This window comes from Pinus tabuliformis, chromosome 3_1 (assembly GCF_031772625.1).
Source record: "Pinus tabuliformis cultivar Carrire ecotype Pingquan chromosome 3_1, CPIR1, whole genome shotgun sequence".
NCBI classification, from domain to species: Eukaryota; Viridiplantae; Streptophyta; class Pinopsida; order Pinales; family Pinaceae; genus Pinus; species Pinus tabuliformis.
In genome coordinates, this window is record NC_142301.1 from 26,113,386 (window position 1) to 26,136,485 (window position 23,100).

Genomic DNA, 23,100 nt, shown 5'->3' on the forward strand with positions numbered 1-23,100 from the left:
ATGGTATAAAAATGGAGCAAAAGGAGAGGCCGCCTACCTGGTTCAGATGGCACTTCGAATGGTTCCCCGGATCTGTCGCAATCAGCACTCAAAGATCGAACACCAAAAAGCCCTAAATGTCACTCTCAAAGGTAAAAAGAGAAAAGTAATTTTATTTTTACTATTTTCACCCATTTTATAACATTTTTTCCCACCATAGGTCAAAAATGTCATTTCATGAGTATTTTTATCAATATATTCATGTCAAAAAATGGTTTTTACCCCGTTTCTTGTGTAGCGACAGGTGTTTGTGCGACTTGGGCGACAAAATGAGTTATATTTTACACTTTTTCAGGCTCAGTAAATACATGAAAAAGTCGATTTCAGGTCTACTTTTAGCTCTTTTCCGACCATTTAAAGACGAAAAGATTGCCGAGTTTGCCCTCTTGACTCGTTAAAATGGAAATAAGAGGCGGTCGTCTTTAAACTCTTTTCTGACCGTTTAAAAAATGAAAAGATTGTCGGGTCTTTGTCGTTTCAGGTTCGTAAATGGTTACGAAACGACGTGATATCGATCGCTTTTTTACTTTTTCAGGTCGATGTCACTACACATGAAAATTACTCCTCGGTCGTAATGATCGGGCGGTTCTTTCGAGCATTGTTTTATACTTTTTCGGGCTCGCAAGACACAACTTTACGAAAAAGGACCCCCCTGGAGTCTCCTTTTCAGCTGTCTTTTCAGACTCTCTAAACGTGAAAAGACGCCGAGTTTTTCCTTTGTCAGGCTCGTTAAACTTTGATGACATCGGATTCCGTCAAAATGACGAGTCACAAGCATATGCTATCCCCGTCAATTTTGTTAAAAATAACTGGGGTACTCACCGGAAATGGTGGGGAAAATGGAACCATAATAATTGTCATGTCGGCAGTATGTCGCTCTTGAACATGGCACTTGTCTGCTTTCGTGTCTGGGTGGGGACATCTCATCTCATTTTTCACTGGCCTCCATGGGTTTGGGTGATCCTGTTTTGACCTCTCATCTGCTCATTGTCTTATCACCATGAATTTTGATCCCTTGATGTCAAATACTGCCAAATCCGCTGTCGTGCCGCCGATATGTTCAAGAGAAGTTGACCTCTGCAAGATAACAACCTCCCTCTGCTATCTCACATAATCTTGATTCACAATATTCTTCCTCTGTCTCGTGTCGATGATGTGGGAAACATCATGGCCCACCTTCGATCAAGGTCACTTCCAGTCGACTTCAGCTCATTATCTAGGAAGTTGATCTAGAGACTCCCTTTCGGTGCCTTGGAGCCTGCATGCCTCAATGGCAGGTTCTTCGTATTCGACGTGAGGTTTTCATCATTGGCCTCCGATCGAATGATTCTACGGGTGTTTGACGCCAGCTCACTGATTCGCACGCCGTAGATTGTACCTATAGTACCTTGAGGACCATTGTCATTATTGGTGGTACCTCTCACGTCTGTTAACAGCTTTCATCATTGGCTAGTAATCAGACGATGTTCATGCATGTTCGACTTCAACTCCTGTATTCACATGCTTGAACTTGTACTTTTGTGTGGGTTGAGATGGAGCGCAAGGCCTTGGATTTTGTCTGTTTGAATCCAGGCTGCGATTTTTGTAAATTATCATGATTATTGCATGACTCATTCATTGGATGGCTGTGACCATGCCTGAGTCTATTCATTGATCCTCATTGGATGGCTGCGCCCATACCTTGGATCTAGATCATTATGTACTCTGTTATGGATGGCTGCGCCCATACCACATATATCATGTACTTGAGATATCAGTTGTATTTCTCTATGCAGGTCCTCCGATGGCAGCGTTTTCAGTTGCGCATGTTCTTGTAAAGCATTTCACCCCTCTCTCTCTCTCGGGCTTCATGCTTTAGGGGGCATCTTTTACACAGTAATTTATCACCATTTCTCACCGTCCTAGTTACCCCTCTCCTGCACTTTGGAGAACACATTCCGGGACCTGTGAGAAGTGACATAGCCTGAAAACACTTGCATTAGGTTCCTCTGAGTATGGACTTTACATGCCCTTAAGACATCTCCTGCAAAAAACCCTTGGAAATTCCCTTTTTCCATTGGCGTGGTTTCCAAGTGTACTGCTCGCGCCAATGGGGGAAATCCAACAAAGGGGGCACGCCAGTTGGTGCTTTGTCTCAGTGTCGTGCCCGCGCCAACCCGATTTGGTAAAGTTTTTTAAAAACTGGCACGGGAATGTTCTTGCTGACTCATGAACTTTATCTGAGAACATTTTCCGAGGACGAAGCCAACTCGAGCGAGGATAGATCCAACTCAATCGATGACGTTTTTGATCTTATATCTTGCAAGGATGAAGCTTATCCCATCTCCTCTCCTTGATCTATAAAAGCTTGGTCTGCTACCTTGATCAGGCTAGTAGTCATAATCATAATTATAGTGCTGGTTGGAATAGTGTTGCTGCTCTTAATCATGATAGTGCCATAGTGCTAAGGAGAGTGAAGATTAGATTTGGAGGAGGATCATACTTCTAGAAGGCCAAAAGATTGCTGCAAGGAGCAAGGAGATTCTTGTCACCAAAGAGAGAGAGGCTTGTTCTTCATCACCAACAAGCTTTGCAAGGCATGTGCACCTGACGACCCAGCCAAAGGAGGATCTGACGTCAGAACATATGGTTGTATTCTTCTTTGATTGATCATTATTAATGGATGACTATCATTATGGTTCCACTCTTGTTGTTTATTGTAACGATGCTTGAGTTATATCCTTTCTGGCTGATATATAGTTGCATCTATCGGTTTCTATGCTTGTTTTGTGTTGTTCTTTGCGTGTGTGCAGGTATCCATTCACGGGGATCGTGAGGATTGTGACCAGCCGGAGCAAAGGATCGACTCTCTTGCGACACTAGCGTTGGAATCCAAGTAAGCTCTTATCGCTTACCCATAGATTGCAATTAGGAACCTGCGTGTTAGCATTGGTTGATTGTTGCTAGACCCGATCTGGGTTAGTAGGGATCGCCTCTGTCCGCAGAGGGGATTTACCTTCACAACACTCCATTTAAAAACTGTGTTTTTCTTAATCATTTGTTGTAACGGTAAAATGATTTGTGAGAAATAAGGGACAAATTCTTTAACAAAATTAATCTGTCCAAAAAATGATTGCATGCCTTTTTTTTTTATATGGTGTAGAAATTTATTTTATTCTGACAGGTTCAATGTAAATTCCATTTTTTGACACAATGAATTTTCCCTTCACTAAGAGCGAAAAAAGACTTTTTTGGATTTAATAAAATACCATATTTTCTATAGCGTTCAAAAATCTGTTTTAAGTCCTGCAAATGACTATTTCTGTTTTTTGAATAAACAATAATATCATCCAGATAAACAACAACTGTTTTATTTAACAAACCTTCGAAATCTATATCCATGGCTTGTTGGAAAGTGGCCCCTGCGTTTATTAAACCGAATGGCATTTTTTGGTAGGCATAAGTTCCTCGTTTGGTTCTAAATGTAGTCTTTAGTGTATCATCTAGGTGGACCATAATTTGATTATATCTAGAGAAACCATCAAGGAAATACATAAGTTTGGAACCAACAACTAATCATAAAATCTATTCCATAGTGGGTAGAGGGAAATTATACTTTCGACTCACCTCATTAAGATTCCAAAAATCTATACAAATGCAGATATCACCATTTTTCTTCCTAACAGGTACCAAATTGGAAACCCACCTTGAATTCCTAACAAGAAAAATTATTTTAGCTTTAAGGAGTTTATTCAATTTTGTTTTGATTTGATTCTCTAAATTTGGGTGAATCTTCCTTAACTTGTGTTGGACAAGTTTATCATTTGATAACATTGGGATTGTATGTTGAATGATCGAAGTGTCGAATGTTTGCAGAGCTTCATAACTCCAAGAAAAGACATCCTTATATTTTTTAAACAAATGAATGAAGGATAATCTTTCTTCAGATGAGAGACCAAGTCCTAAATTGATGTTCTGGGGTTTAAGATCTGTCCCAAGATTTATTAATTCAAACTCAGAGTTGAACTCTATAGTTTTGAATTAGTAACTCTTTTAAATCTGTCTTTTAAATTATAGAGATCTTCCAGTTTTACTACAGATTTGGGTGTGGGATTATCATCAATTTTTTGTTTTAATTTATCTTCATGTTCATCCTCATCAATAATTTGGTCATTGTATGATTTTTCAAAAGTTAAAAAGCTTAAAATGTAATCATCATCATTGAATACCCGCTAGTTGGTGATATTATCGGGAATGGATGATCTAAAAATTAATTCTACTGAAAATCTATCGAGACTATAATCTTCAGATGAGATCAGTTTTGATGCAACACTAACAATATGGTCAACGCTGGAATTCTAAATCCTAGGAATAGAAAAAATGTTAAATGCTAAAAAATGTGAAGTGAGGGACTGAACCAATGAAAAATAATGCTTCAAGTGTGTAGAGATAAAATGCATCATGTTTCTTACTTGTTTTACTACAATTTTTGAATTTCCATAAACTTTCAAGTATTTAATGTCAAGGCTAATATCTTTATACATACCTTGGACCAATGCCTCATATTCTGCAATATTATTTATGAATTCAAATTCTGATCTGCACGTTAGCATTATCTTCACACCTTCGGGATTGATCAACATGAAATTTGCTCCTACACCATAACTTGATTTCGACCCATCAAAATACAATGTCTAGAATAAAGAATTAATTAATGGTCTTTCTAGCATATTTACACATCTAGAAAAGTCTATCTTTGAAAAAAATTTGATTTGAGAAGTTACAGAATTAATCAGAAATCATGACGTTTGTGCTTTAATATTCTCAAAAAATGATTCAGTAGTGTAGTTTCCAAGGATGTTGTTATTAAATACCACTGCCTCATTTTCACCTTCAAAAGCTTTTACTAAATGTTTCATATGTTTTTCTTGGTTGATTCTGATTTGATTTAGCTTTCCATTAAATGGGAACCATAAGTGAGACCAATTAGTGGGAAAATAACCATGTAGTTTTTCTGACCAATCTCTACTAAGAATTAAACCATATAAATCTAGGATATAAGCAACAAGTATATCAATTATTTGACACACTTCAGGATTCAAAGATAATCTAATAAGAACTGAATTCATTTCTCCTATGACTTTGACTTTTGTCCTATTGAGTTGCACAATGTGAACTAGAGTTTTCTGGGGTGACATGTTTAATTTCAGACAAACTGAATACGGCATGATATTCGAAGAAGCCCCTGAATCTACCAAGCAGTTATGTACATTTTTATTAAATATTTCAAAAGTCAAAATAAAAGGAGGAGTATGTGAGTTAGATTTTTCACCAATCAAAATAGAATCAGAGGAATCTAATCATGAATTAACATGAGGTTTACCCATTTCGTTAAAAGCTTTGGATACTACGGTAGTAGGAAGAGGAGAATCAGGTACTGCATTCAACTCTTTCAGTAAAAATTTAGGTTGTTGTTTGAGTTTAGCAAGTTCATGAAGAGAAATGTTTGCTTTTATTTTCTTCATAGCCTCAACTATATTGTAATCCATAGTATCTAAAACTACTAAGATTCTGGGTGAAGATGGAGAATTGGAAGAAGATGGAATTGCTTGGGGAGAAGTGGAAGTGGGTTTGTTAACCGTAGCTTTATCTTTAACAATAGAAGTTGAAGGTTTCTATTTTTTAGTTGGTTGTATAGGATCAACTCATCCTTTACTTCTAGTTTTGACAGGTAATGCTTCATGTTCATCTTCACTATTAGAAATAGGAAGCATAAAATCCCACATTCCATTTAACTCAACTATTTGTTCATCTTGGGATTCATTGGCAGAAAATGTTGCTTCTTCCTCATCTTCATCATCAGTTTCTGCATTAGAGATTGTGTTTGGAGGTTGTGGATTAGGAGGTTGATTTCTTTTGAATGGTCTAAAATATTTTTTGGAAGATGATTCAACTACTTGTTTTTTGATCTCTACCATCTTGTTAGACAAAGTTTTAAGGACTTGTTGTAAGCCTTCAAGATCAAAGGGATCTTTAGGTTCTTTCTTTTTAGTTTCATCCTTAAATGTAACTCTCTTTAATTTGTTGTCTTCCTAATCTTTTTCCTTTTCTAGTGCATTTATCCCTTTCTCTATAGACACAACTTCTTTCATGTTTTATACCAAGGTAATTTTATTAGCTCTATCTACAAAAATTCCTATGCTAGAAGGAAGAGATGAAACATACCATTCAATTTGTACATTGACACTAGGTCTAGAAGTAGCTGGGATTTTATTTAAGAATTTGTTAAAACTGGAATTGAAATCTTTTATCTTTTCCCCTGAATTCGTTTTTAAAGTGGAAAGGTCACTGATAAGAGATGTGGTTGAGCGATCATCACCAAATTTAGTTAAAAATTGTTCTTCCAAAATATCCCAACTAGTAATAGAACTGGTTGGTTGTAGATCTTGTAAGAGTGTACAGGAATAACCTAACAACATCTTCTTCATCTACCCCATTAAGATTGATGGCTAACATATAGTTGTGAAGGTGTTCTTCAGTAGGTAACCCGTCATCAGGATTGAATTTGGGAAGCCATCTTTCAGGATGTTTTGGTAAAGGATGAAGTGGTGCTGGCATTTGAACATCTCCCAGATTGGACCATGGTCTAGTTTCCATTGTAATAGTTGGATAGGTGGATGTGATGAAAGAAGAAATGGTAGCTATGATAGTACTGCTTGAGGAAACACTAGTTGTTTGTGTATAGAAAATGGAAATAGATGAAGAGAATAGTAGAGAGAAAGGAAATGAAAAAGGAAGAAATGGAGATGTTGGTGAATGAGAGAATGAGGTAATCTCACTAGTAGATGTTTGGGAACCTGATGTAGTAGTTTTCTTTCGGTGGGATTGAAGTGGAAATTCAAATGGAAAGATGCCAATTTTTGCACTTTGGGACCGAGGTAAAACACTAGTTCCTTGAAAAATAGAAGTTATTCTTCCTTAAGAATCTTTGGATGATTTAGGCTTTTTTGCTGAAATGGATACGTCTTCTAATTTATTTATGAAAGTTGTAATTTCTGGTGATTCTAGAGTATAATCCACACGCATTACCTTAGGAAGCATTCTAGGAGACTTGGGAGGAGATTGTACAACTTTTGATCTAAAAGTAGGAGACTCTGAAGGGGATCTGGAAGTTGCAGGAGATTTGGAGGGAGAATGACCCTTTCAATGGCCTTTTGTTTTTGGATTGGACTTACTTGTCATTCAAATCTACATGCGCTCCTTCTAGCATCAAAAAGTGTTGGAGACCTCGAAAATTGTTGTGTCAACACAAGGGGAAAACCACCTGGTCTGGACCTTAAGGCGGCTCCTTTTCCATTTAAATAGTGGCTCCAACTTGATATAATGGGACCAGCTTCCCAATGAGGGTGATTGAATGAATATGTAATGCTTATAGTGGAATGAAGTAGATGGATTTGTAGCTTTAAATCAAATGGAAAACATATATATTAATCTATTCTATAACCCCGGATTATTTAACATTCATCTAGATGCGATCTACAATGATTTTCATTAGTAAATGACAATATAGATTGTTCAAAGACCAATGGAAATGAAACTACTTCAAGATGATTAGTTTGATTAAATAGTTAATCAAAATAATGTGTAAGCTCATATCGCATTTAGAATAAAGGCAAATTGCTTAACAAGTATTTAAAAAACATCAATGGCAGCGTGATCAGAAGTGAATACATGTAACACTCTTATTTTTTAAATATCCTGTAATAAACAATTTGAAGAGATAAATTTACTATTTATTTCATGAACAAAACATAGGCACAAAGATAGAAATACCATATGTACATTTGCTTAGTTCGTAAAAGAAATATTAGTTGTTTTAGTCCTTCTCACAAGGATAATTCCAGGAGTACAGTAGTGTAACTTCTCGAAATCTTTTATTGAAAATTCATAAAACAATGTTCCAGTGTTTCTATTAAAAAAGGATGAAGGTACAGTAGTGCAAGCTTTTGTAAGCCTTTCTTCATAAAATTCAGGACCTTTATTTCCTACAACAATTAAGCCTAAATAGCAGAAAATAACTCTAATCTATTGTGCAGAGTGTTGAGGGCATTAAACATATCCCTTCAACAATGCTTAAAGGAAAATAGTATTTTGGTAGCGGTTTTTGCAAATGATTTGATGTCATCATCAGCTTTAATTGTTCCATTGAATTCTTTGGATGTATGTCTGTTTGTTTGAACTAATCTGCCACTAATCATCAGAGTTGTCTTTCTTTGTCATGAACCTGAACATGACAAACAAGAATCGATAATATAAACATAAATGAGATGATAAACAAATTTTATTTGAAACAAATCAGTTTTGCAGGAAATCAGGAAAACATAGAGCACAATAAATACGACAAAGATCATGGAGAGGAATGTGGAGTGAGGAGGTGGAACTTTACCGTTTATCATAATTGATTATCAGAGTTTGGGGTAGAACTTGAGAACAATCGCAATCAGTTTAGACCGTGAGAATTTCATATAAAATCCAAAAGGGGCTTTCTTAAATAAAAGCGCAAACGCAATCAGAATGGTTCAAAGACAGTGAAACGTTGTTATTTTGTTATTTGTGATAGCCATGGACACGGGGTACGTATGAGTTGCATTGGATAATCCCATCGGGTCTGGTCTAATCACAAATTTCAAATGAGATGGGGTGAAGGGTTTATTAAAAGTCGTCTCTTTAAATCTTGCGATTGTGAGATCCCTGGGTGACATTAGGGATGACATCATAGTGACATTACTATGACGTGGCAGATGATGTGGAATGGTGACGTGGAAAATAATGTGGCGATTGACAAGTAATGTGGAAGGTGATGTAGTGATGACATGGATATGACGTCATTGCTGACATCATATCACAATCGGAGTTGGTGTATGGTATGAATTTTTTAGAATTTTTCGATTGTGGTATAGGCCTCAGACGTGATATGAATATAAATCGCATTGTATAATTCTGACGGGTCCATGCCTTTTCGCATGTCGCAAGAAGAAAGGGAAATGGTTACCGCGATAGCCCTGGATGCAGGATTTCAATGAAATGAAGTTGATAATCCCCGCAGGTCTGGGCTAAATCACATATCGCATATGGCAGTGTGTAGCAGGCAAAACCTTTAGACTCTGGATACTTATATAGCTCCAGACGTGGGTTTTAAATGAATTACAATGAATAATACTTGCGGGTCTGGCTATTCTCGTATTGTAATGGATTTTTCCTAATCGTAGTCGCAATTTGACTAAGGTAATGGGACATGTGCTTAATTCTTTGCAACTTCCACGATAGTCATGGACACAAGGAGTTTTATGAATGATATGTATATTTTCCCATCGGTTCGGATCTAATCGCAATCGCAATTGAGTTTGGTGGAGGGGTCTTACGCCTTTGGAACTTTTCTTATTTGCGATGTGGGGAAGTGGGATGAGTTGGAGTTTGTTTAACATTTCAACCTTAGGGGATTAAAAAACTTCAATCTATTTTTTTTAATAACCCATATTATTGAATACTTAATGTTTTTTAAACATAAGTATAGTTTTCATCTCGGGGGCTATTAAAATTTGGTTTTTTGGGATAATCAAGGTTTAATACTTGGGTTTTAATTAAAAATTCTAAGTATTAAACTTTGATTATAAGAATTTTTTTTTAAATTAAGGGTCCCTATTTTAATATAATAAATTTCATAGGAAATTTATAATATATTAAAATGGGGGATGTTGGACAATACAATGGGTTCTTTGCCATATAAATTGGACTTTAGTTTTCACTGTCTATCCATATATCTCATTGTACTAACCCCATACTTAAACACAATCTCTGCAACCAAAGTGCTTTCTTGCTTCCATGAGTGGTTTCCATGTATTTTGCCTTTGTAGTTGAAAGTGTCACTATAGACTGTCTCTTACTCATCCAACTAAATGCACCTCAAAATAGGTTAAACACATACCTACTGATCCCAAATGGATCATTATATTGTTTTTCATCCATCTCGATGCATTTGGAATGGAAAAAGTGGAGGAATCCGCTCACGGGACCATTTTTACTGGCGGGACCCAGTTTGGCAAAATGGGGTCTAAAACCTTCCAGGAGCATTTTGAGGCATCAAACGACGTTTTTTGTGGGAAAAATGTTTTTTATTAAGTGAAACACCTTCTCATGTTGTCCTACACACAAAAATATTTCCAACGGTGCAAGATTCAAATCAATCAGAGTAAGTATGCAAAATTTATGCCACTCGGATGTTGACCTTCATGTTTTCACACCTACAATTCAGGAGGATGCCGCGTCAGCCCCCATTATTCATGGAAAATGGGATAGCCACGTGTTTTTGATGTAGAATAATATAGAAGATTCCATTTTGTAACTCTATTTAAGAGTTGATATAGTCAAACTTAACCACTAGTAGGCTATCGAGCTATGTTATAACCGGGCCACTAGGAGGAAGAGGCATTCCATTCTTTTGAGAGAATTTGTTCCATAGATGAGCAAGATATCCAGGAGAGATAGGAGGTAGAGCACACAGAAATTATTTTTGCATTTTAACAGTCCATGGGCCACATACATTACTTCTTTGTACCTGTAACCATACTTACAGACAGAGAAAGAGAGGGAAGCGACCTCACCTTCCAGTTGGGTTTTCTCCCGAAAGGGTTTCCCAAAGAGCATATCTTGTGTCTTATGTGTGTGTGAGCTTATTTTATTCATTCTCTAATTTTCTGCATAATTTATATTCGCATGCATGCACTAATTACAGTAAAATCTACAGATCTAGAAATTAAATGAAACTGTAATAGTGTATATTCTCATATTTTTAATATAATATTATTACATCTGTTGTGACAAATTGTCCAGTGGAATATCCATGGAAGTTTACAGTTCACCCACTTATATATCTTCTCTGATCCAGATCTCCAGCCTAGTCTGCATTAAAAAAGCCACAGATGTCCAAAACTCTGTCCAATCATGGTCTTCCTAAGTAGCACAGAACATAATCACGAGTGCCATGCAAATGCTTGAAAACCCGCTTCATTGTTGTCCAATGCTCCTTCCCTAGTTTTGACATAAACTTGCTCAATAATCCCACTTCATGTGCAATATCTGGTCTAGTATAAACCATTTCATACATCAGGCTACCGACAACACTTGCATATGGAACACGGGACATGTCCTCATTTTCTTCTTGTGTCTTGGGACACTGTTCAGCAGATAACGTTAGACCTACAAGAATAGGAACCTTCACTGGTTTTATATCCTTTATATTAAACCTTTGCAATATTGTCTCGACATACTTCCTCTAGCTTAACCAGAGCTTCCTCTTTGCCTGAGCTCATTTAATTTCCATTCCCAAAATATAGTTTTCAGCACCAAGATCTTTCATGTCAAATTTGGAGGACAATTGGGTCTTCAATTCCTGGATAATTTATTTGTTATTTCCAATCAACAACATATCATCCACATACAATACCAAATAAATAACATGGTCACCAATTAATTTAAGATACATAATGATATGCTTTTCTTCTAGTGAAGCCAAGTCCCTGTATATATGTATCAAATTTCTGATACCACATCCTTGGTGATTGCTTTAACTCATACAAAGACTTTTTTTAACCTGCATGCCAGTTCTTTCTTACTCTTCACCACAAATTCTTTACGTTTCTTCAAGTAGATCTCTTCTTCTAGCTCCCCATGAAGAAATGATGTCTTCGCATCCATCTGTTCTACCTGAAAATCAAAACCAACAGCAACAGATAAAAGTAATCTAATAGAAGCTACCTTGACAACAGGAGAAAAAAAAACACCAAATCATTTCCCGGCACTTGGGAATAACCTTTTGCTACCAACCTAGATTTGTATTTCTCCACCTTGCCTTCTGCATTCATCTTCTTCTAAACACCCATTTTTTCCAACGTGTTTCCTTCCAGCCGACAACTCCACTAGATCCCAAGCCTCATTTTTGTGCAAATATGTCATTTCATCAACCACGGCCTCTTTCCAGAACCTACTACCATCCTCTAAATCTATTGCTTGCCTGACAATTATGGGATCATCATCAATAATATATAAAGAAAAATTTGAATAGAAAGCAGTTGGGCTATACCTTTCTAGCTGCCTTCTTTCTCGAACTGTTCTTCTCACAGATGGAGTTTGTGGCTCTTCATCTTTTGATTCCTCTTTTGTTGTAGAGTTTGGTTCTTCATTCTTTAGCTCAAAATCTATCTTCTCGCATTCATTTTGTAGGAATTCATGTTTCATAACATCTTTCGCGTCTCTAAACACCATATCACGATTGTACATAACCTTCCTTATTTATGGGTTCCAAAGCTTATAACCTTTTAAACCATCCTTATATCCAATAAAGATGCGCCTTTCAGATTTACTATCTAACTTGGTTCTTTTCTCCTTTGTAACATGTACATATGAATCACATCCAAATACCCTCAGATGTGAAAGAGAGGGTTTCTTACTAGTCCATACCTCTTGTGGAGTCTTATCCTCCAACATTGATGAAGGTGATATGTTGACCAGGTAACATGCAGTCTCCACCGCCTCTGCCCAGAATTCTTGTCCTAACCCGACATCATTATGCAGGCTTCTTTCCTTTTCTATCAATGTCTTATTCATTCTTTCCACGACTCCATTTTTCTGAGGTGTGTATGGAGTAGTCTTCTTCCGTGCTATACCACATTTCTTACAAAACTCTTCAAATTCCTTCTTACAAAACTCCCCACTATTATCTTTCCTCGACACCTTTATCTTCTTCTTTGTCTAGTTTTCCACTATAACCTTAAATTCTTTAAACCTATCAAAGACTTCAAATTTCTTCCTGAGGAAATATATCCATGTCTTCCTTGAGAATTCATCTATAAATTATACATAGTACATATACTTACCTTGTGATGGAACCAACACAGGTCCAAACACATCATTGTGCACAAGCTCTAATATTCGTTTCACCCTCTTAGAACCAGAGGGAAAACTCACCTGATTCTGCTTCCCATCTACACAATTTTCAGAGAAATAAGAATCCAAAGAGAAATTTGACATAACTTATATCATACCATTACCATGACGTATTCGAAGGCCATTCTCTCTAATATTTCCAAGCCTTTGATGCCATAGCATGGTCTTTTCTCCAGAGACCACTAGATTTTATGCTCCATTTTCAATAAAAACATAATTGTTGCACCCATCAATAATATGTTGGCATTTTGGCACAGGTATGGCGCTATGATACAGGTGTTGTCCTTGATGGCAACTCTCTTTGATGTCAGATCATGAAGAGAAATCTCATATACGCAGGTTAATTAAGTCAAAGTTGCATATACACGCTGCTGATATGCATACTAAGTCGCGTATACGCAGGAGAGCTATATACGAAGGCGCGTATACACGCAGATGCATGAACAGAAAAGGGCGTATATGTCGGGAAGTTTCCTTTTGGTCCATGGTAGTTAGTCCTCGGTACTTGTGCCCATGTCTTCGGACCAAAGTACCTCGACAGACGTGTAGATCTCTAGTTTTGAAGTTGATGGTTTTGGATTTCTATGGTTTTGGCTCTTGGTATTGAGCAAGGCCTAAGGCTATATAAGGAGAAGAAGATCATTAGGCAAAATCATCTTTTGACAAGGCTTGAATATCTGAAAGAGAAAGAGATCTGATATGCAGGTTCTGGGTTGCTTGATCTGAGCTAAGGAGAAATCACATCGGTTGATGGAAGACTAGATCTAAGGATAAATCGGGATCTAATGGTTTGAAATGCACTATTATGATATGGTTGATTATGCGTATTTCTAGATCTGCATACTGTCGCAATATTATGTTCTGGGTCTAACTGATGTCTGGTACAGCTGCAAGTTGAGAGAATTTATTTTTAGATCTGTACGCAGGTTGGCTTAGGTAAAAGCGCGTGTATACGCGGGTTTCGCTCATTGAAGTAGCGTATATCTCTTGAAGCTTGATTTTTGGGTTTGCAGTTGGATCTGACTGTTATTGCAGAGTTCTGTAGACTGCTCTGTGTTCTGGTAACTGGTGATTGACAGGGTTCAGTGGTTCAGTGATTCAAAGTTTGATGATGCTAGTATTGGTTGTTTTATGCTTCAATGATCTGTTGTGAAAGTTGAATGAATTGTGGTCTACAGATTGTAATGTTGTGCTTCAGGAATATCCAGTCTGAAAATGTATGAAAGGTGGTACCTGAAAGAAAGAAGATTGTAGGTCAGCACCTACGTACTAGTATCTTAGCTAGTACAAGAGCAAAGGGGGGTTGGAGCTCCCTTCCAAGGAAGTTTGGAGAACGAGAGAAGGTTGTAGCCTTCTACAGGTTGTAGCCTGCGTACTGGTATAAGGTTGCACCAGTACAAAAAGATTGTAAACTGAAGTTTCATATTAAAGAAAGATAGAGACGACTTGCAGCAGGTGGTTTTCACCCACATTGGGTTTCCACCTTATATCTTGGTGTTCATGTGTATAGTTTCTGTGTGATCTGTTCTACTGCATCTGCTTACTCTTAATATGGTGAATAATGTCCTCATGCACTTAACTGAAGATAAACTAACTGAATTATAAGATTTCTAGTTATACGCTGTTTTCTTTATACACAGTTGCGTGTACACGCTGGTTCAGTTAACGAAAGTAGCGTATATGTTTCTGAGCATTGAAAAAGTTTTATAGTTCTGATAATACTGATTCACCCCCCCTCTCAGTATTATTTCCAACAATTGGTATCAAAGCCAGGTTCTTCAGAGAAGCTTGATCGCTTGAAGGTAGATCGTTCATCATGAGCAACTACGAGAGAGAAGCATCAATCAGGCCACCCGTTTTCGATGGGACAAACTTCAATTATTGGAAGGTAAGAGTTACTGCATATCTTCAATCTCTTGGTACAGAAGTTTGGGACATTGTAGAAACAGGCTATGCTTTTCCTTCAGCTACTCCTACAGATCCAGCTGAGAAAAAGAAGTATGAAATAAATGCAAAAGCAGTCAGTACTCTATTAGGAAGTATATCCCAAACGGAATTCATGAAGGTAATGCAATTTAAATCCGCAAAAGAGATATGGGACAAAATGGTCACAAGCTATGAAGGAGATGAACAGGTAAAGCGTGCTAAACTTCAAACTCTCAGGATTCAGTATGAGACTCTCAAGATGTATAATGATGAAAGTGTGGCTAATTATTTTCTTCGGGTAGATGAGATTGTTAATTGTATGAAAAATTTGGGTGAAGAAATAAAAGAGGCTATAGTTGTTGAAAAGGTTCTAAGATCATTGTCTCCCAAGTTTGAATCTAAAGTATCTGCAATAGAAGAAAAGGAAAATCTCTGAATTCTCACTATGTCTCAGCTTCATGGAATTCTAACCGCTTATGAAATGAGAAAGGGAGGTCCATCAGACATAAGAGAAGCTGCCTTCAAAGCTTCAGGCAAAGAATATTATTATGAAGCAAGTCATGTGCCAGAAGATGAAGAAGAAGAATCAAATTTTGTCAGAAATCTTCAAAGGGGTTCTGGAAGGTTTAGAGGTAAGTTACCTTTTAAATGTTTTGCTTGTGGAAGAGTAGGTCATTATGCTGCCAAATGTCCTCACAAGGATAAGAATGACAAGGGAAAGGAACCTGTTAGATGGAACAAGAAACAGAATGAAAAGAAGAAAAGCTATTACACTCATGAGGATAGTGATGGTCTTTCAAATAGTGATGAAGATGAACAAGGTAATAGATATAAACTTTTAATGGCTTTTGAAGATGATGACTACATGGATGCTATAGATGTAGAAGGATTTTATGAAGAAATGAAAGATCTCAAAGTTTGTTTAGAAGAGAAGAGTGCTATTATTGATTCTCTACAATGTCAACTAGCTGAAAAGGAAAAACATCTTGAAAAATTGGAATGTGAGATTGTTTGTCTTAGAAAGGAGATTGAGAAAACCAAAGCAATTAATCTTAAATTTGTTAAAGGATCTGAAACCTTGGATAAGATTATCAATGTGCAGCGATCTCCTCTGATCAAGACAGGTCTTGGATATAATGGAGAAACATCTCAAGCCTCTACCTCTAAAAGTTATCTTGATGCAGCAAGGAGAAGCGAGCAAAGGCCAAATAAAAGTCATCAGGTGAATCAGGGACAGTTTATCTCAAGAACAAATAAAGACCATCAAGAAATTCAAGGACAAACAGCCTTAAGGACAAACGGAAGCTACAATCATCCACAGGTAAAATCTTCCCAATTTTCTCCAAGAATGAATAGAAGCTACAATCGGTTGGATGATAGATCTGATTATCGCAGAAATTTCTTTAATGGCCAATGCTTTTCTTGCCATAACTTCGGTCACAAAGCAGCTCAATGTGTTGCCTACAAAACAATCATGACTAGAGAAGCTCAAAAGCAAGGGAGAATGACTGAAACCATGAAAAGGACTTATAACAATTTTTCGGTTCTTGAAAATGAAGTTGAATGCTCTATTTGTAATAACTTTGGTCATGAAGACTCTGAATGCAGGAGCAGATTCTGGAAGACAACTCAGAAGGAACAAACCTCAAATGTTAGAACATGGAGAATAAAAGAATCACAACCAGAAAGATGTGGGATAACCTTTTATGCAGAAGGTCAAGAAAGTCTATGGTACATTGACAGCGGATGTTCGAAGCATATGACAGGGGACAAAGAAAAGCTTGAGTCATATACCGCATTAGAAAAAGGGAAGAAAGTTTCTTTTGGGAACGATATCTCTGCAGCCATAAAAGGAAAAGGTGTTGCTCCATTGAAAGAGAAGGTCAAAGCAGGAAATGTGTTATATGTTGATGGATTGAAGCATAATCTTCTAAGTGTCAGTCAGATGTGTGATCAAGGAACCGAGGTAATATTTAGATCGAATGGATGTTGTGTTCGCGATCTTGATACAGGTAAAACAGTGATCAAAGGAAGAAGGACTCCAAATAATCTATATATCTTTGAGGAAGGACAACAATGCTACTTAAGCAAGGATGATGAACATTGGCTATGGCATCGGAGGTTGGGGCATCTAAGCTTTTCACAAATAAGGAAAGCATGCAAATATCAGGAAGTTCGTGGTCTTCCAGATATCAAAATTCCAGACAATACCATATGCAAATCTTGTCAGTTTGGAAAGAAAACCAGAACTAACTTTCCAGAGAAGGAAGGATCAGCTAGCATGCCTCTCGAGCTAGTCCATACAGATGTATGTGGTCCATTTAGGAAGAGGACACCTCGAGGAGAAGAATATCTGATATTATTCATTGATGATTTCTCCAGATTTGTTTGGTTAGGGCTCATGAAGCACAAAGATGAAGCATTCGAAAAATTCAAATCCTTCAAAGCCTTGGTTGAAAATGAATCAGGACACAAAATTAAGTGCCTCAGATCTGACAGAGGTGGGGAGTTCACCTCAAATGAATTTTTCGATTTCTGTGACGAACATGGGATAAGAAGAGAATTCTCTACAGCTAGAACTCCTCAGCAAAATGGGGTTGTGGAAAGAATGAACAGAACTATCCAACAAATGGCTCGTACTATGCTCGATGAATCAGGTACTCCCGCAACCTTCTGGGGTGAAGCTGCACATGCTGCTGTTATTATTCTTAACAAAACAAATGTCCGAGTAAACAGCACTCAAACACCTCATGAGCTCTGGAGTGGTAAGACTCCTTCGGTGAAGCACTTCAAAATCTTTGGAAGCAAATGTTATATCAAGAATACTGATGAGCAACTTGGCAAACTTGAACCAAGAGCAAATGAGGGCATTCTTCTTGGTTATTCTCCACATAGCAAAGCATACACGTGCTACAATAAAAGACTTGGCAGAATTGTTGACAGCATTGATGTAGTGGTTGACGAGAAGGGATATATTCCTAGGCAAGTTCATCATGAAGACATTGAATAAGATGAAGGTTACCCCCAAAGGCGGAATGATGAAGAAGAAGAACCTCAAGAAGAAGAAGAACCTCAAGAAGAACCAGAGGAGCAGACAAGAATAGAAGAGAAGACTCCATCCAGATATGTTCAAAAGAATCATCCAGAATCTCAGATTGTGGGGCAGAAAGAAGCAGGAGTACAAACAAGAAGGACACTTGCAGAAGCTTCAAGCTATTTGGCATTACTCTCCTCCACTGAACCACAAAATGTTAAAGAGGCTTGCAAAGATGAATGTTGGGTCAAAGCAATGGATGAAGAACTTGAGCAGATCGAAAAGAACAACACTTGGGAATTAGTTCCTAGACCAAAAGATAAGAATGTAATAGGAACAAAATGGGTCCTCAAGAATAAATTAAATGAAAATGGAGAAGTAATTAGAAACAAGGCCAGACTTGTTTGTAAAGGGTATGCACAGCAAGAAGGAATAGATTTTGAAGAGACCTTTGCTCCTGTGGCAAGACTTGAGGCCATCCGAATGTTCCTTGCTCTCTCAAGCTTTCAAAACTTCAAGGTATTTCAAATGGACGTGAAATCAGCCTTTCTGAATGGAGACTTAGAAGAAGAAGTATATATTGAACAACCAGATGGTTTCATTCTTGGGAATGATCCAAACCTTGTATGCAGATTGAAAAAGGCTCTCTATGGACTCAAACAAGCTCCAAGGGCTTGGTACTATCGGTTGGACAAATATCTTCACCAACAAGGCTTTTCAAAAGGATCAGCAGATAGCAATCTCTATATAAAAGTTGAAAATAACAAATTACTAATTCTTGTTGTTTATGTAGATGATATTATCTTTGGCAGCAATGAAGAGACTATGAGTCAAAACTTTGCGTTGGTTATGCAGAAAGAATTCGAAATGTCACTACTTGGAGAATTGACATACTTTCTTGGATTGCAAATCCAACAAAATGAAGGAGGTATCTTCTTGTCTCAAACCAAATACCTCAAGCAGATCTTGAAGAAGTATGGCATGGAAGAGTCAAAGCCTGTATGTACACCCATGGTTACAGGATGCAGCCTCAGTGCAAATGATGGATCAGCAGTAGTTCATCAACCCACTTATAGATCCATGATTGGGAGCTTGCTTTATTTGACAGGTACCCGACCAGATATTACACATGCAGTAGGAATTGTTGGAAGATTTCAAGCCAACCCAAAGGAAACTCATCTTCAGGCAGTCAAAAGAATCTTCAAGTATCTTCAAGGGACACAAAACTATGGCTTATGGTATCCTAGAAATACAGATCTCACTCTTCATGCTTACACAGATGCAGATTGGGCTGGAAGTGTGGATGATAGGAAAAGCACAAGTGGTGGTGCTTTCTTCATGGGTTCCAGACTAGTATCTTGGTTCAGCAAGAAACAGAGTTCGATTTCCTTATCTACAGCTGAAGAAGAATATGTGGCTGCGGCATCTTGTTGTACACAACTTCTTTGGATGATGCAAACCTTGCAGGACTTTCAAATCACTTGCACTCCACCAGTCTCTATCTTATGTGATAATACAAGTGCAATCAGCATTTCAAAGAATCCAGTCATGCACTCAAAGACCAAGCACATACCAATCAAGTACCATTTTCTTCGGGAGCAAGTGCTTGAGCAGAAGGTCAAGTTGGAGTATGTTCCTTCTAAGGAACAAGTTGCTGATATTCTCACAAAACCACTGCCCAGGGAAACTTTTGAATATCTCAGACAAAAGCTGGGAGTAGTTGATGCTTCATCCTGCTGTTAAAGCTTGTCTGTTCTACAGAAAAGTTGGTATACGCAAGTTACGTAAGGGATATCCGCGTATATACGCTGATTTATGGGGGGTAAGTCGCGTGTATGTTGTACGCATGTTGCAGAGAGTATATCCGCGTACATACGCTGGTCTATGCAGGAGAAATCGCGTATATGGAGTTCTGAACAGCAAGTGCAAACTCTGGTTTAAAAGATCTGAGATGGGTATGTCAGAATTCTTCAGACACAGTTTCAGGGGGTGCAGCAGGCACAGGTTCAGGGGGAGCAGCTTAAAAGTCTCATAAAGCATTGTTGGCATTTAGATGTTTTGGTTATTGGTTTCTCAGAAAGAAATCCTGGTTGCTGATCTAAAAGATGTTTATCAGATGCTGCTGGTGACTTTCATAAGTCTTGGTCTCGATCTGTTGTCTCTATGTCATGTCTCTCTTTTGTGATATTTCTTTTATGGTGTCAAGGTCATGTAACGACCTATGTTGGTTTCCCCACTATGCCTGGGATGAATGATGTAATATAATTGGTTGTTTCTGTAGGGAGTATGGATGTATGTATTGAGTCTTTTGGTGATAGGAAGGTCCCTTATGGTGTATAAGTCTTGGTTCTTGTTGAAGAACATCTTTTGCAGATCTGGCCTACTGTCAAGGGGAGTATGATTCAGCACAGCCAAGCAGAGGTATCAGCATGTACTCAGGGGGAGCACTGCCCTTTGCCCTTGATGACAAAGGGGGAGAATGATTCTAAGAATCTTGAGGTTGCCATCAAGTCCAAAGGGGGAGATTGTTGGCATTTTGGCACAGGTATGGCGCTATGATACAGGTGTTGTCCTTGATGGCAACTCTCTTTGATGTCAGATCATGAAGAGAAATCTCATATACGCAGGTTAATTAAGTCAAAGTTGCGTATACACGCTGGTGATATGCATACTAAGTCACGTATACGCAGGAGAGCTATATACGAAGGCGCGTATACACGCAGATGCATGAACAGAAAAGGGCGTATATGTCGGGAAGTTTCCTTTTGGTCCATGGTAGTTAGTCCTCGATACTTGTGCCCATGTCTTCGGACCAAAGTACCTCGACAGACGTGTAGATCTCTAGTTTTGAAGTTGATGGTTTTGGATTTCTATGGTTTTGGCTCTTGGTATTGAGCAAGGCCTAAGGCTATATAAGGAGAAGAAGATCATTAGGCAAAATCAACTTTTGACAAGGCTTGAATATCTGAAAGAGAAAGAGATCTGATATGCAGGTTCTGGGTTGCTTGATCTGAGCTAAGGAGAAATCACATCGGTTGATGGAAGACTAGATCTAAGGATAAATCGGGATCTAATGGTTTGAAATGCACTATTATGATATGGTTGATTATGCGTATTTCTAGATCTGCATACTGTCGCAATATTATGTTCTGGGTCTAGCTGATGTCTGGTACAGCTGCAAGTTGAGAGAATTTATTTTTAGATCTGTGCACAGGTTGGCTTAGGTAAAAGCGCGTTTATACGCGGGTTTCGCTCATTGAAGTAGCGTATATCTCTTGAAGCTTGATTTTTGGGTTTGCAGTTGGATCTGACTGTTATTGCAGAGTTCTGTAGACTGCTCTGTGTTCTGGTAACTGGTGATTGACAGGGTTCAGTGGTTCAGTGATTCAAAGTTTGATGATGCTAGTATTGGTTGTTTTATGCTTCAATGATCTGTTGTGAAAGTTGAATGAATTGTGGTCTACAGATTGTAATGTTGTGCTTCAGGAATATCCAGTCTGAAAATGTATGAAAGGTGGTACCTGAAAGAAAGAAGATTGTAGGTCAGCACCTACGTACTAGTATCTTAGCTAGTACAAGAGCAAAGGGGGGTTGGAGCTCCCTTCCAAGGAAGTTTGGAGAACGAGAGAAGGTTGTAGCCTTCTGCAGGTTGTAGCCTGCGTACTGGTATAAGGCTGCACCAGTACAAAAAGATTGTAAACTGAAGTTTCATATTAAAGAAAGATAGAGACGACTTGCAGCAGGTGGTTTTCACCCACATTGGGTTTCCACCTTATATCTTGGTGTTCATGTGTATGGTTTCTGTGTGATCTGTTCTACTGCATCTTCTTACTCTTAATATGGTGAATAATGTCCTCATGCACTTAACTGAAGATAAACTAACTGAATTATAAGATTTCTAGTTATACGTTGTTTTCTTTATACACGGTTGCGTGTACACGCTGGTTCACTTAACGAAAGTAGCGTATATGTTTCTGAGCATTGAAAAAGTTTTATAGTTCTGGTAATACTGATTCACCCCCCCTCTCAGTATTATTTCCAACATAATAGTGCTAACTTGAAGCTTGTACAGAGTTCCAATCCAAACTCCTTGCATTAATACCAATGCTCCCTGAACCTTCTTTTAGGTATCTTTATCGAACATTATTTTTACACCTACATCATCTAGCTTTCTTACAGAAATCAGATTTCTGGCCAATGAAGGAATATGCAGAACAACCAGAAGTGTTCTAATCCTTCCACCTTGCAACTTCAACTTGAATTTTCTGTGACTGGCGATTCTAGACTTCCTTTCATCCCCTAAGAAGACATCACCACCATCATATTTATCATACTTGCAGAACCACTCCATATGGAGAGTGAAGTGAAAGGATGCACCTAAATCAATCAACCATGCCTCATGATCTACATGTGTACTTGAAGAAGAAGCCAAGTACACGTCCCCACCTTCATCTAAGGTGGTTTTCACCTCTACATAAGTAGCATCATCAGATCCCTTTCCTTTCTCAAGAACTTTAAATATATAGTCCTTTTTTAAATTCGCTTCCTTTCCATATTTCCAGCACACCTTTACAAGTTTTCCTAGAGATTTAGATCTCCCTCAAGATTTAGGTCTCCCACTAGAAGACTTATTTTCATTTCTATTATGGGACCTTCCTCGTACAGACAAGGAATCTCCATTCTGGCCCTTCTTATTTTTCCATCTCATCTCATCTGACAGCAAGGATGAGACTATTTCATCAAACTACAAGGCAGTTGCATTGCTAGCTATTGCAATAACCAGACTATCCCATGAATCTGATAGAGAACACAACAAACTAATGCACTTATCTTCATCTAAAATCATAATATCAACAGATAACAACTAGCTTACCACAGTATTGAAGGCATCCATATGCTATTTCACTGTCAGGTCAATTTACTAAGTAAACTAATGCAGGTTTTTTACTTGTCAATCTGGGTTTGTAGACATGGAAGCGCATCCAAAGTATATGGATTTTAGGTAAAGTCAATTTCAAAAGGCAAAGTTCAAAGGTTAAGGGAAATTCATATTACAAATAAGTTCTAAGTTTAAAGAAACTAAAAAGTCTCTAATTTAAGATGCAGTAAGCGGAGGAAGA